At 40.1% G+C, this 14,140-nt stretch overlaps 1 protein-coding gene across 1 annotated transcript in view; it reads right to left on the bottom strand.

Moving 5' to 3' along the window:
* LOC115118311 (uncharacterized) overlaps nt 1-6,655 on the bottom strand; it is a 65,716-nt gene extending 59,061 nt beyond the window's left edge. The window contains exon 1 of the mRNA XM_065016694.1: nt 6,553-6,655. The gene's annotated coding sequence lies outside the window, so the exon portion shown is untranslated. The remainder of the gene's footprint in view (nt 1-6,552) is intronic.
* Between the last annotated feature and the right edge of the window lie 7,485 nt (nt 6,656-14,140).

Below are 14,140 nucleotides of genomic sequence, written 5' to 3'. Positions count from 1 at the left end.
ATTTACTTCGGAACCGGACACTCTCAACTGAAGCTAGCCAGCTAACTACCAGCTATGCTAGCGACCATCAACTAACCTTTAGCTCGGAAAGCTCTCGCCTGTTCGAACAACGCGACGCTAGAGCAACGCGACGCTAACCAGAGCATAACGGACCTAATTTATTTTTTTATTTTTTACCCCGGATTCCCACCACAAACGGAACATCCTTCAGCTGGATCCTCGCAACTAGCCATCGAGTGTAACAGCAACCCTGGTTGATTACTCCTGGCTAGCGTTTCCACCCACGTAGCTTGAAGCTAGCCCGGCCAGAGCTCCTAGCATACTCCTGGGCTACAATACCTTGACTACGACCGGTCTATCGATATCACCGCTTGAAGAGGAATAAACAGACTCACCCCATCGCGACGTCCTCCAAAGGCTAACTCTCTAGCCCTCGCTATCTCCTTGCTTGCTATTTCGGCACGCTAACTGCTAGCTTGTTTAGCCCAGGTCCGCTAACTACTACCTTGTTTACCCTGGCCTGCTAATCTGTTAGCTTGTTAGCACAGGCCTGCTAACCGTCCCGCCGCGTCCCAAAAACGCAGTGGCCCATATGTACTCTATCTCTTCCCGATTAAAAAAAAAAAAAATTGTTTATACCTTCCGGAAACTTGCCTCACCCAATGTGATACGGAATCGCTATTATCTTTATTTTTAGAACACACTCAAGAACCTCCAGAAGCTAACCAGCTAGCTAGCTACAAGCTATTTAGTCATTGTTAGTTTTCTTAACCTGGATAACACTCGCCAGCCCAGCCCCCCTGCCCCATCCACCGCTGCCCCTGGACTCTGATCACTTGGCTACATAGCTGATGCACGCTGGACTGTCCATTACCACGGTACTCCATTCTGCTTGTTTGTTTTATCTGTCGGCCGAGTTGCCTAGTCAATGCCATCTCACCTGCTGTTGTTACGCTAGCTGATTAGCTGTTGTCTCACCCACTGTTTTAGCTAGCTTTCCCAATTCAACACCTGTGTTCACTGTATGCATCGCTGTATGTCTCTCTCAAATGTCAATATGCCTTGTATACTATTGCTCAGGTTAGTTATCATTGTTTTAGTTCACAATGGAGCCCCTAGTCCTATTCCTCACACCCCTGATACCTCCTTTGTCCCACCTCCCACATATGCGGTGACCTCACACATTACAACCAGCATGTCCAGAGATAAAACCTCTCTCATCATCACCCAGTGCCTGGGCTTACCTCCGCCGTACCCGCACCCCACCATACCCCTGTCTGTGCATTATGCCCTGAATATATTCTACCATGCCCAGAAACCTGCTCCTCTTATTCTCTGTCCCCAACGCTCTAGGCGACCAGTTTTGATAGCCCTTAGCCGCACCCTCATACTACTCCTTCTCTGTTCTGCGGGTGATGTGGAGGTAAACCCGGGCCCTGCATGTCCCCAGGCACCCTCATTTGTTGACTTCTGTGATCGAAAAAGCCTTGGTTTCATGCATGTCAACATTAGAAGCCTCCTCCCTAAGTTTGTTTTACTCACTGCTTTAGCACACTCTGCTAACCCTGATGTCCTTGCCGTGTCTGAATCCTGGCTCAGGAAGGCCACCAAAAATTCAGAGATTTCCATACCCAACTATAACATCTTCCGTCAAGATAGAACTGCCAAAGGGGGAGGAGTCGCAGTCTACTGCAGAGATAGCCTGCAAAGTAATGTCATACTTTCCAGGTCCATACCCAAACAGTTCGAGCTACTAATTCTGAAAATTACTCTCTCCAGAAATAAGTCTCTCACTGTTGCCGCCTGCTACCGACCCCCTCAGCTCCCAGCTGTGCCCTGGACACCATTTGTGAATTGATTGCCCCCATCTAGCTTCTGAGTTTGTTCTGTTAGGTGACCTAAACTGGGATATGCTTAACACCCCGGCAGTCCTACAATCTAAGATAGATGCCCTCAATCTCACACAAATCATCAAGGAACCCACCAGGTACAACCCTAACTCTGTAAGCAAGGGCACCTCATAGACGTCATCCTGACCAACTGGCCCTCCAAATACACCTCCGCTGTCTTCAACCAGGATCTCAGCGACCACTGCCTCATTGCCTGTATCCGCTACGGTGCCGCAGTCAAACGACCACCCTCATCACTGTCAAACGCTCCCTAAAACACTTCTGTGAGCAGGCCTTTCTAATCGACCTGGCCCGGGTATCCTGGAAGGACATTGACCTCATCCCGTCAGTTGAGGATGCCTGGTCATTCTTTAAGAGTAACTTCCTCACCATATTAGATAAGCATGCTCCGTTCAAAAAAATGCAGAACTAAGAACAGATACAGCCCTTGGTTCACTCCAGACCTGACTGCCCTCGACCAGCACAAAAACATCCTGTGGCGGACTGCAATAGCATCGAACAGTCCCCGCGATATGCAACTGTTCAGGGAAGTCAGGAACCAATACACGCAGTCAGTCAGGAAAGCTAAGGCCAGCTTCTTCAGGCAGAAGTTTGCATCCTGTAGCTCCAACTCCAAAAAGTTCTGGGACACTGTGAAGTCCATGGAGAACAAGAGCACCTCCTCCCAGCTGCCCACTGCACTGAGGCTAGGGAACACAGTCACCACCGACAAATCCATGATTATCGAAAACTTCAACAAGCATTTCTCAACGGCTGGCCATGCCTTCCGCCTGGCTACTCCTACCTCGGCCAACAGCTCCGGCCCCCCGCAGCTCCTCGCCCAAGCCTCTCCAGGTTCTCCTTTACCCAAATCCAGATAGCAGATGTTCTGAAAGAGCTGCAAAACCTGGACCCGTATAAATCAGCTGGGCTTGACAATCTGGACCCTCTATTTCTGAAACTATCCGCCGCCATTGTCGCAACCCCTATTACCAGCCTGTTCAACCTCTCTCTCATATCGTCTGAGATCCCCAAGGATTGAAAGCTGCCGCAGTCATCCCCCTCTTCAAAGGGGGAGACACCCTGGACCCAAACTGTTACAGACCTATATCCATTCTGCCCTGCCTATCTAAGGTCTTCGAAAGCCAAGTCAACAAACAGGTCATTGACCATCTCGAATCCCACCGTACCTTCTCCGCTATGCAATCTGGTTTCCGAGCCGGTCACGGGTGCACCTCAGCCACACTCAAGGTACTAAACGACATCATAACCGCCATCGATAAAAGACAGTACTGTGCAGCTGTCTTCATCGACCTTGCCAAGGCTTTCGACTCTGTCAATCACCATATTCTTATCGGCAGACTCAGTAGCCTCGGCTTTTCGGATGACTGCCTTGCCTGGTTCACCAATTACTTTTCAGACAGAGTTCAGTGTGTCAAATCGGAGGGCATGTTGTCCGGTCCTCTGGCAGTCTCTATGGGGGTTCCACAGGGTTCAATTCTCGGGCCGACTCTTTTCTCTGTGTATATCAATGATGTTGCTCTTGCTGCGGGCGATTCCCTGATCCACCTCTACGCAGACGACACCATTCTATACACTTTTGGCCCGTCACTGGACACTGTGCTATCTAACCTCCAATCGAGCTTCAATGCCATACAACACTCCTTCCGTGGCCTCCAACTGCTCTTAACCTCTTAAGTCGACCCTCTACTTTTTTGAACATTCTGTTAAAAATCGCGCAACATTTCAGCGCCCTGCTACTCATGCCAGGAATATAGTATATGCATTTGCTTAGTCTGTGTGGATAGAAAACACTCAGACGTTTAAAAAACTGGTTAAATCACTGCTGTGGCTTTACCAGAACGGGATTTACATCGAAAAGCACAGGAAAAACTGATCACTGAAAATGGGAAAATATATCCATGCGCTACTTGAACCCATTGATAAACGTGAACCACAATTAATTGACTGAGGTTGCAGTACCTACAGCTTCCACACGGTGTCTAGAGTCTTGTCATTTCCCTTCGAGTTTTTTCTTGGTCAAACACATGCAGGACACCGTATCTCCTCCGGTCTAGGACCGGATATTTTCGTTGAGTTTCTAGCCGGACATTTTTCCAGACGGACAGCTAATGATCTTTACATCGCCTCCTGATGAATTTTATCGCTTATTAACGTTTACTAATACCTAAAGTTGCATTACAAACGTATTTCGAAGTGTTTTGTGAAAGTTTATCGTCGACTTTTTGAATTTTAAAAAATGACGTTACGTTTTGAAACGATGTTTTTTTCGTTTATCACACAGTCTACATATAACGATATCTAGGCTTTATATGGACCGATTTAATCGAAATAAAGACCCAAATAGTGTTTATGGGACATCTAGGAGTGCCAACAAAGAAGATGGTGAAAGGTAATGAATGTTTTCTATTTTATTGTGCGGTTTGTGTAACGCCGAAATGCTAATTATTTTGTTTACGTCCCCTGTGGGTCTTTTGGGGTGTTGCATGCTATCAGATAATAGCTTCTCATGCTTTCGCCGAAAAGCATTTTAAAAATCTGACTTGTTGCCTGGATTCACAACGAGTGTAGCTTTAATTCGATACCCTGCATGTGTATTTTAATGAACTTTTGAGTTTTAACTAATACTATTAGCATTTAGCGTAGCGCATTTGCATTTCCAGAGCTCTAGTTGGGACTTAAGCGTCCCGAGTAGAAGCAACAGGTTAAACGCTAGTAAAACCAAATGCATGCTTTTCAACCGATCGCTGCCTGCACCCGCTTGCCCGACTAGCATCACCCCACTGGATGGTTCCGACCTTGAATATGTGGACACCTATAAGTACCTAGGTGTCTGGCTAGACTGCAAACTCTCCTTCCAGACCCATATCAAACATCTCCAATCGAAAATCAAATCAAGAGTCGGCTTTCTATTCCGCAACAAAGCCTCCTTCACTCACGCTGCCAAGCTTACCCTAGTAAAACTGACTATCCTACCGATCCTCGACTTCGGCGATGTCATCTACAAAATGGCTTCCAACACTCTTCTCAGCAAACTGGATGCAGTTTATCACAGTGCCATCCGTTTTGTCACTAAAGCACCTTATACTACCCACCACTGCGACTTGTATGCTCTAGTCGGCTGGCCCTCGCTACATATTTCGTCGCCAGACCCACTGGCTCCAGGTCATCTACAAGGCCATGCTAGGCAAAGCTCCGCCTTATCTCAGCTCACTGGTCACGATGGCAACACCCATCCGTAGCACGCGCTCCAGCAGGTGTATCTCATTGAGCATCCCCAAAGCCAACACCTCATTCGGCCGCCTTTCGTTCCAGTACTCTGCTGCCTGTGACTGGAACGAATTGCAAAATCGCTGAAGTTGGAGACTTTTATCTCCCTCACCAACTTCAAACATCAGCTATCTGAGCAGCTAACCGATCGCTGCAGCTGTACATAATCTATTGGTAAATAGCCCACCCATTTTCACCTACCTCATCCCCACAGTTTTTATTTATTTACTTTTCTGCTCTTTTGCACACAAATATCTCTACCTGTACATGATCATCTGATCATTTATCACTCCAGTGTTAATCTGCAATATTGTAATTATTCGCCTACCTCCTCATGCCTTTTGCACACATTGTATATAGACCCCCCCTTTTTTTTCTCTACTGTGTTATTGACTTGTTAATTGTTTACTCCATGTGTAACTCTGTGTTGTCTGATCACTCTGCTATGCTTTATCTTGGCCAGGTCGCCAAAAAATGCCAACTAAAGTTTGGTGGAGGAAGAATAAAGGTCTGGGGCTGATTTTCATGGTTCGGGCCCCTTAGTTCCATTGAAAGAATCTTAACGATACGGCATACAATGATATTCTAGACAATTATGTGCTTCCAAGTTTGAGGCAACAGTTTGGAGAAGGCCCTTTCCTGTTACAGCATGAGGTCCATACAGAAATGGTTTGTCGAAATCAGTGTGGAAGAACTGACAGAGCCCTGACCTCAACCACATCGAACACCTTCGGGATGAATTGGAATGCTGACTGCAAGCCAAGCCTAATCGCCCAACATCAGTGCCCAGCATCACTAATGCTCTTGTGGCTGAATGGAAGCAAGTCCAAGCAGCAATGTTCCAACATCTAGTGGAAAGCCTTCCCAAAAGAGTATGGGTTTTTATAGCAGGGACCAACTCCATATTAATGCCCATGATTTTTTTATGATTTGTTTGATGAGCAGGTGTCCACATACTTTTGGTCATGTAGTGTAGGTACCCTGCATCTGTAGGGAAGGCCCATAAGGCCCATGGAGTCTGTATCAAAGTCTAGAGAGCTGGTTGTTGTGGATGTAGAAAAGTTCAAACCCTACTCCCTATCAGTCTGGTTCTGAAGGGCCCTCAGATAAATCAACTGTGTCACACACACACAGGCCCACATGAACACACACACTGCAGTGCTACAATGTTTGTTTGCATGTCTATTTTACCCTGATTAATCATCTCATCCCTATGTACATCAACACTCCTACACTGAGACACTTTATAAATACTGGCCATAAAACACAGCTCAAAACTGAACAACAAGTAAAATGATACATTACCCTCAAATACATGACTAAAAACAAATAACCCCAAATTATATTTCAAGATATTGACAATTGTACTTACAGAGTGAATTGAAGGGGAGAAGTCTTGTACAGTGAGTCAACTAGCTGTCAGTTAGTGTGAGTTCTGTGGTTGACACATATTTAACTGCCCTTATACTTCCTCTTTAAGTCATTAACATGCAAGATGACCAGACCAGGACATCAGAAAAGGGATGTTACTGTATTTCAACAGAGATTGTGCAACAGACAACATATCTATATGTACTTTGAGGAGTGGGACTACATTTATAAAAATAGCTAAATGTGTCATATTTCCAACGTGATATTTTGACAACACAGAGAACCATTTAAACAATGTGTCGACTACAGAGGGCTTGGTGTGGTTGCTAGGTGATATGCCATACAACTCTCCTTCCGTGGCCTCCAATTGCTCTTAAATACAAGTAAAACTAAATGCATGCTCTTCAACCGATCGCTACCTGCACCTACCCGCCTGTCCAACATCACTACTCTGGACGGCTCTGACTTAGAATACGTGGACAACTACAAATACTTAGGTGTCTGGTTAGACTGTAAACTCTCCTTCCAGACCCATATCAAACATCTCCAATCCAAAGTTAAATCTAGAATTGGCTTCCTATTTCGCAACAAAGCATCCTTCACTCATGCTGCCAAACATACCCTTGTAAAATTGACCATCCTACCAATCCTCGACTTTGGCGATGTCATTTACAAAATAGCCTCCAATACCCTACTCAACAAATTGGATGCAGTCTATCACAGTGCAATCCGTTTTGTCACCAAAGCCCCATATACTACCCACCATTGCGACCTGTACGCTCTCGTTGGCTGGCCCTCGCTTCATACTCGTCGCCAAACCCACTGGCTCCATGTCATCTACAAGACCCTGCTAGGTAAAGTCCCCCCTTATCTCAGCTCGCTGGTCACCATAGCATCTCCCACCTGTAGCACACGCTCCAGCAGGTATATCTCTCTAGTCACCCCCAAAACCAATTCTTTCTTTGGTCGCCTCACCTTCCAGTTCTCTGCTGCCAATGACTGGAACGAACTACAAAAATCTCTTAAATTGGAAACACTTATCTCTCTCACTAGCTTTAAGCACCAACTGTCAGAGCATCTTACAGATTACTGCACCTGTACATAGCCCACCTATAATTTAGCCCAAACAACTACCTCTTTCCCAACTGTATTTAATTTATTTATTTATTTTGCTCCTTTGCACCCCATTATTTTTATTTCTACTTTGCACATTCTTCCATTGCAATACTACCATTCCAGTGTTTTACTTGCTATATTGTATTTACTTTGCCACCATGGCCTTTTTTGCCTTTACCTCCCTTCTCACCTAATTTGCTCACATTGTATATAGACTTGTTTTTTTTTTTTTTTTTTTTACTGTATTATTGACTGTATGTTTGTTTTACTCCATGTGTAACTCTGTGTCGTTGTATGTGTCGAACTGCTTTGCTTTATCTTGGCCAGGTCGCAATTGTAAATGAGAACTTGTTCTCAACTTGCTTACCTGGTTAAATAAAGGTGAAATAAATAAAAATTTGTGACACACCTGCAAGCCCTCTATACTATTTAGAATGTGAACAATTGCTCAGAATGTGTGCTCTTGTCCTTCTGAGTTCTGTATATACAGGTCAAAGTTCTATGATCTCATTCAATTAGAACCCATTCCATTTAATACCCATGACCATCACTCCTCATCAGCTGTATCAAATTAATACTGAAGGTTCCAGTGTTCTAGACTAGAGCTCCACCTACTGGTATCTCAACATTACTGCACCTTCCTAATAATAATGTCCTCAATAATGTTGGGTTAATAACAACATAACACACTGGAAATACATTAGATAAACTAGTGAAAAACTAAACTGTTTACTTGACAAAGTCACAGTTAAGCAAACATACACTGTGGTATTATAATAAAGGACCTTGTGTACAATAAAGGAGGCTGGTTGGCAGAGATATAGGAGGAGAGGCTAATTGTAATGACTGGAATATAATTAATGGATACAGTTCCATTTATTCCACTCCAGCCAGTACAATGAGCATGTCTTTCTATATATCTGCCCACCAGCCTCCTCTGCTGGACAGTACAGGTAGTAGCAAAGGCATCAATATCATCACAATCATCATCACCATAGTGATGCTGTGTTGACTGTATAGGCTAATGTACTCTGTTGTCCATATAGGCTAATGCAGCCTCTTATCCAAATATATTATAATGTAGCCTGTTATCCATATATAGTCTAATGTAGCCTGTTATCCATATATACTCTAATGTAGCCTGTTTCCATGTATAGTCTAATGTAGCCTGTTATCCATATATAGTCTAGTGTAGCATGTTGTCCATATATAGTCTAATGTAGCCTGTTATCCATATATAGTCTAGTGTAGCATGTTGTCCATATATAGTCTAATGTAGCCTGTTATCCATATATAGTCTAATGTAGCCTGTTATCCATATATAGTCTAATGTAGCCTGTTATCCATATATAGTCTAATGTAGCCTGTTTCCATGTATAGTCTATTGTAGCCTGTTATCCATATATAGTCTAATGTAGCCTGTTTCCATGTATAGTCTAATGTAGCCTGTTATCCATATATAGTCTAATGTAGCCTGTTATCCATATATAGTCTAATGTAGCCTGTTTCCATGTATAATCTAATGTAGCCTGTTATCCATGTATAGTCTAATGTAGCCTGTTATCCATATATAGTCTAATGTAGCCTGTTTCCATGTATAGTCTAATATAGCATGTTATCCATATATAGTCTAATGTAGCCTGTTATCCATATATAGTCTAATGTAGCCTGTTATCCATATGTAGGCTACTGTTACCTGTTGTCCATATATAGTCTAATGTAGCTTGTTATCCATATGATCTAATGTAGCCTGTTATCCATATATAGTCTAATGTAGCCTGTTATCCATATATAGTCTAATGTAGCCTGTTATCCATATATAGTCTAATGTAGCCTGTTATCCATATATAGTCTAATGTAGCTTGTTATCCATATATAGTCTAATGTAGCCTGTTATCCATATATAGTCTAATGTAGCCTGTTTCCATGTATAGTCTAATGTAGAATGTTATCCATATATAGTCTAATGTAGCCTGTTTCCATGTATAGTCTAATGTAGCCTGTTATCCATATATAGTCTAATGTAGCCTGTTATCCATATATAGTCTAATGTAGCCTGTTATCCATATATAGTCTAATGTAGCCTGTTATCCATATATAGTCTAATGTAGCTTGTTATCCATATATAGTCTAATGTAGCCTGTTATCCATATATAGTCTAATGTAGCCTGTTTCCATGTATAGTCTAATGTAGAATGTTCTCCATATATAGTCTAATGTAGCCTGTTTCCATGTATAGTCTAATGTAGCCTGTTATCCATATATAGTCTAATGTAGCCTGTTATCCATATATAGTCTAATGTAGCCTGTTTCCATGTATAATCTAATGTAGCCTGTTATCCATGTATAGTCTAATGTAGCCTGTTATCCATATATAGTCTAATGTAGCCTGTTTCCATGTATAGTCTAATATAGCATGTTATCCATATATAGTCTAATGTAGCCTGTTATCCATATATAGTCTAATGTAGCCTGTTATCCATATGTAGGCTACTGTTACCTGTTGTCCATATATAGTCTAATGTAGCTTGTTATCCATATGATCTAATGTAGCCTGTTATCCATATATAGTCTAATGTAGCCTGTTATCCATATATAGTCTAATGTAGCCTGTTATCCATATATAGTCTAATGTAGCCTGTTATCCATATATAGTCTAATGTAGCTTGTTATCCATATATAGTCTAATGTAGCCTGTTATCCATATATAGTCTAATGTAGCCTGTTTCCATGTATAGTCTAATGTAGAATGTTATCCATATATAGTCTAATGTAGCCTGTTTCCATGTATAGTCTAATGTAGCCTGTTATCCATATATAGTCTAATGTAGCCTGTTATCCATATATAGTCTAATGTAGCCTGTTTCCATGTATAGTCTAATGTAGCCTGTTATCCATATATAGTCTAATGTAGCCTGTTATCCATATATAGTCTAATGTAGCCTGTTTCCATGTATAATCTAATGTAGCCTGTTATCCATGTATAGTCTAATGTAGCCTGTTATCCATATATAGTCTAATGTAGCCTGTTTCCATGTATAGTCTAATATAGCATGTTATCCATATATAGTCTAATGTAGCCTGTTATCCATATATAGTCTAATGTAGCCTGTTATCCATATGTAGGCTACTGTTACCTGTTGTCCATATATAGTCTAATGTAGCTTGTTATCCATATGATCTAATGTAGCCTGTTATCCATATATAGTCTAATGTAGCCTGTTATCCATATATAGTCTAATGTAGCCTGTTATCCATATATAGTCTAATGTAGCCTGTTATCCATATATAGTCTAATGTAGCTTGTTATCCATATATAGTCTAATGTAGCCTGTTATCCATATACAGTCTAATGTAGCCTGTTTCCATGTATAGTCTAATGTAGAATGTTATCCATATATAGTCTAATGTAGCCTGTTTCCATGTATAGTCTAATGTAGCCTGTTATCCATATATAGTCTAATGTAGCCTGTTATCCATATATAGTCTAATGTAGCCTGTTTCCATGTATAATCTAATGTAGCCTGTTATCCATGTATAGTCTAATGTAGCCTGTTATCCATATATAGTCTAATGTAGCCTGTTTCCATGTATAGTCTAATATAGCATGTTATCCATATATAGTCTAATGTAGCCTGTTATCCATATATAGTCTAATGTAGCCTGTTATCCATATGTAGGCTACTGTTACCTGTTGTCCATATATAGTCTAATGTAGCTTGTTATCCATATGATCTAATGTAGCCTGTTATCCATATATAGTCTAATGTAGCCTGTTATCCATAGATAGTCTAATGTAGCCTGTTATCCATATATAGTCTAATGTAGCTTGTTATCCATATATAGTCTAATGTAGCTTGTTATTCATATGATCTAATGTAGCCTGTTATCCATATATAGTCTAATATAGCATGTTATCCATATATAGTCTAATGTAGCCTGTTATCCATATATAGTCGAATGTAGCCTGTTATCCATATGTAGGCTACTGTTACCTGTTGTCCATATATAGTCTAATGTAGCTTGTTATCCATATATAGTCTAATGTAGCCTGTTATCCATATATAGTCTAATGTAGCCTGTTATCCATATATAGTCTAATGTAGCCTGTTTCCATGTATAATCTAATGTAGCCTGTTATCCATGTATAGTCTAATGTAGCCTGTTATCCATATATAGTCTAATGTAGCCTGTTTCCATGTATAGTCTAATATAGCATGTTATCCATATATAGTCTAATGTAGCCTGTTATCCATATATAGTCTAATGTAGCCTGTTATCCATATGTAGGCTACTGTTACCTGTTGTCCATATATAGTCTAATGTAGCTTGTTATCCATATGATCTAATGTAGCCTGTTATCCATATATAGTCTAATGTAGCCTGTTATCCATATATAGTCTAATGTAGCCTGTTATCCATATATAGTCTAATGTAGCCTGTTATCCATATATAGTCTAATGTAGCTTGTTATCCATATATAGTCTAATGTAGCCTGTTATCCATATATAGTCTAATGTAGCCTGTTTCCATGTATAGTCTAATGTAGAATGTTATCCATATATAGTCTAATGTAGCCTGTTTCCATGTATAGTCTAATGTAGCCTGTTATCCATATATAGTCTAATGTAGCCTGTTATCCATATATAGTCTAATGTAGCCTGTTTCCATGTATAATCTAATGTAGCCTGTTATCCATGTATAGTCTAATGTAGCCTGTTATCCATATATAGTCTAATGTAGCCTGTTTCCATGTATAGTCTAATATAGCATGTTATCCATATATAGTCTAATGTAGCCTGTTATCCATATGTAGGCTACTGTTACCTGTTGTCCATATATAGTCTAATGTAGCTTGTTATCCATATGATCTAATGTAGCCTGTTATCCATATATAGTCTAATGTAGCCTGTTATCCATAGATAGTCTAATGTAGCCTGTTATCCATATATAGTCTAATGTAGCTTGTTATCCATATATAGTCTAATGTAGCTTGTTATTCATATGATCTAATGTAGCCTGTTATCCATATATAGTCTAATATAGCATGTTATCCATATATAGTCTAATGTAGCCTGTTATCCATATATAGTCTAATGTAGCCTGTTATCCATATGTAGGCTACTGTTACCTGTTGTCCATATATAGTCTAATGTAGCTTGTTATCCATATATAGTCTAATATAGCCTGTTATCCATATATAGTCTAATGTAGCCTGTTATCCATATATAGTCTAATGTAGCCTGTTATCCATATATAGTTTAATGTAGCCTGTTATCCATATATAGTCTAATGTAGCCTGTTATCCATATGTAGGCTACTGTTACCTGTTGTCCATATATAGTCTAATGTAGCTTGTTATCCATATATAGTCTAATGTAGCCTGTTATCCATATATAGTCTAATGTAGCCTGTTATCCATATATAGTCTAATGTAGCCTGTTATCCATATGTAGGCTACTGTTACCTGTTGTCCATATATAGTCTAATGTAGCTTGTTATCCATATGATCTAATGTAGCCTGTTATCCATATATAGTCTAATGTAGCCTGTTATCCATAGATAGTCTAATGTAGCCTGTTATCCATATATAGTCTAATGTAGCTTGTTATCCATATATAGTCTAATGTAGCTTGTTATTCATATGATCTAATGTAGCCTGTTATCCATATATAGTCTAATATAGCATGTTATCCATATATAGTCTAATGTAGCCTGTTATCCATATATAGTCTAATGTAGCCTGTTATCCATATATAGTTTAATGTAGCTTGTTATTCATATGATCTAATGTAGCTTGTTATCCATATATAGTCTAATGTAGCCTGTTATCCATATATAGTCTAATGTAGCCTGTTATCCATATATAGTCTAATGTAGCTTGTTATTCATATGATCTAATGTAGCTTGTTATCCATATATAGTCTAATGTAGCCTGTTATCCATATATAGTCTAATGTAGCCTGTTATCCATATATAGTCTAATGTAGCCTGTTTCCATGTATAGTCTAATATAGCATGTTATCCATATATAGTCTAATGTAGCTTGTTATCCATATGATCTAATGTAGCTTGTTATCCATATATAGTCTAATGTAGCCTGTTATCCATATATAGTCTAATGTAGCCTGTTTCCATGTATAGTCTAATATAGCATGTTATCCATATATAGTCTAATGTAGCTTGTTATCCATATGATCTAATGTAGCTTGTTATTCATATGATCTAATGTAGCCTGTTATCCATATATAGTCTAATGTAGCCTGTTATCCATATATAGTCTAATGTAGCTTGTTATTCATATGATCTAATGTAGCCTGTTATCCATATATAGTCTAATGTAGCCTGTTATCCATATATAGTCTAATGTAGCCTGTTACCATATATAGTCTAATGTAGCCTGTTGTCCATATATAGTCTAATGTAGCCTGTTATGCATATATAGTCTAATGTAGCCTGTTGTCCATATATAG

Source organism: Oncorhynchus nerka, unplaced genomic scaffold, assembly GCF_034236695.1.
Source record: "Oncorhynchus nerka isolate Pitt River unplaced genomic scaffold, Oner_Uvic_2.0 unplaced_scaffold_907, whole genome shotgun sequence".
NCBI lineage: Eukaryota > Metazoa > Chordata > Actinopteri > Salmoniformes > Salmonidae > Oncorhynchus > Oncorhynchus nerka.
Note: the sequence above shows the minus strand (reverse complement) of the source record. Positions and strands in the feature narration are given on the sequence as shown.